The following is a 2,211-nucleotide window of genomic DNA, read 5'->3' as shown; positions in this document are numbered from 1 at the left end:
TGCTTTATTATGAACCGTTATTCGATCACAGTGCAATCAACTTCGAGTGATGCACTCAACTGTCGGATTGTTCTCCTGAAAATCCTATTGAATAGTTTTCAACATTGTTCATGGTTTATACCAGTCTCACCATGTGTGCGTGATTTAAATGCTTAATTCATGAGGTTTCTCTCTGTTCATTCAAATCCCACAAACGTCAACATTGCTTTTACCTGCCAGTGTTCTGCCATTTCCTTTAACACTAAAAAACATTGTTTATATCCATGCGCACACACAGACACACTGTTTCTGTAGACACAGTGTGTGGAAATCTTGCATTGTTAGTTTTTGAAGATATAGCTTCAAAGTTTATCATTGAAAGGTTTGAAGCATGTAATTGCAGATATATATTTTTTTGTTGTGTCCATGTGTTTTTGGCTTTCAAAGGGATGTACGTTTTATCGTAAACACTGTTGTGTCTTCTTTCAGGAGGTATCGAGTTAAACCTTTTTTTTAAAGGTAATAAAACATGTTTAAATGGAATGCAGCTAATAAACCTTTTTTTCTGTTTTTTTTTTAAATCTCTGTGTCCAATGTCTTATCTGTTTTCCCTTTTGCCATTTCCATAGTTTACCAATGGTTTACTTTGGCCAACGTTAACCTCCCAAGGTGGAATTTAGCTTGGTTTATTCTTCTTCTCATCCTTTTCCCTTTGCAAGGGGTGAGGTCTGCACCAAGCTTCTACCCTGCCTTGGCTACAATACTCCTCCACCTCCCTCTGTCCTCGGCCAACTCTCTCTCCACTCTTCAACCACCCCTACCTGATGGATACTCCTCCTCACACAATCCTCCCATCTGAACCATGCTCTACTTCTTTTATTCCTACCTTGCTCCCTCAATCTATTCGCTCTCTTTGCCATTCTCTCTTCCCCCATCCACACCAAATGTCCAGCCCATCTCAGCCGGCATTTTACCAATTTATCCGTCAAGCTCATCTGCACACCAATCTCCTCCCTCAGTTCATCCGTCGTCCTCCTATCCACCCTCTTCACTTCCGCAATCCTCCTAACCCAGTAGTTCTCGCAAACTTGTAGCCTCTGTTGTTGTCTGTCAGTGCCACCGTCTCCAGGCCGTAAAGGAAGGCTGGCATTACACAAGACATCAGAACCTTCCCTCTCAATTATCTTGACATCTTTCTGTCGGCCATTACTCCCTCCACCCTCCTCCACACATTCACACCCACCTGAATCCTCCTCCACACCTCTGCCTCAAACTTATCATCCCCAGTCACTTTTCCTTCCAGATACTCAAATGCATTTTCCTGCCTGATCTCCTTCCCCCGAACCTGATATTCATTTATTTTCTCTGCTTCCCGACGCACATCATCTGCAGAACCAGTCCAGAAGCTGCAGAACCAGTCTTCTCCATACTCACCTTCAGTTCATGCTTCCGAAATGCCTCCTTCCACTACCCCAGTACTTTCTGCATCTCCGGCCCACTCTCCACAACAACAGCCAGATCGTCCGCATACAACATCCTCCCCATACAACCCCTCAAGCTCAACTTCCTGCTTACCAGCTCCATCACCATGATAAACATGAGTGGGCTGAGAGAGCTTCTCTGCCTCAAACTGATGTTCATGCTGAACTCCTCAGACATCCCTGGACCAACCAAAGCTCTTCCCTTGGTTCCCTTGTACATTCCTTCCACCAACCTGACTTCTGCTTCCTGCACTCCCATCCATCTCAGTGTCGCCATCACCATCTCTCTCGGAGCAGGGAGCAGTGTCGTAGGCCTCCAAGTCCACAAATCCCAATGCCATCTCACCTTGCACCTCCAACATCTTCTCCAACAGCTGTCTCAACACAAGCATCCCATCCGTCATCACCCTACCTTTTCTAAACCCCTGCTGCTCTTGTCTGATCCCCATCTCCACACTCTTCCTTATCCTCCAGTCCAGAATATTCTCCAGAACCTTCATTACATGATTTAGGAGCGTAATGCCCCTGTACTTCTCTGGAGCTTGAACATCGCCCTTCCCTTTCCATATCGGCATAATTAACCCTGTCCTCTACTCCTGACTTGAATCTTCTCTCATACATACATTCAACAGCCTCTTTGTCCAACTGATTCTGACTTTGTTTATCTGCTTTTAATGTTTTATCAACCATTTAATGTTTATGATGAGGACTAAAGGTATGTCTTTCTCCATCAGAGCTTTGGGAAGCAGTA

General features: G+C 44.7%; 1 protein-coding gene across 3 annotated transcripts in view; it reads left to right on the top strand.

The window, feature by feature from the left end:
• Nucleotides 1-560, top strand: part of ROGDI (rogdi atypical leucine zipper) — a 59,331-nt gene extending 58,771 nt beyond the window's left edge. For all 3 annotated transcript variants that reach the window (XM_085859117.1, XM_085859118.1, XM_085859119.1), the window contains exon 11: nt 1-560. This exon is cut by the window's left edge and continues 221 nt beyond it. The gene's annotated coding sequence lies outside the window, so the exon portion shown is untranslated.
• Nucleotides 561-2,211: the final 1,651 nt, after the last annotated feature.

This window comes from Eptatretus burgeri, chromosome 16 (genome assembly GCF_056783735.1).
Source record: "Eptatretus burgeri isolate ZD-2024b chromosome 16, Ebu_testis_v1, whole genome shotgun sequence".
Lineage (NCBI taxonomy): Eukaryota > Metazoa > Chordata > Myxini > Myxiniformes > Myxinidae > Eptatretus > Eptatretus burgeri.
The sequence above is the reverse complement of the archived record's forward strand: the minus strand, read 5'-3'. Positions and strand labels throughout refer to the sequence as shown.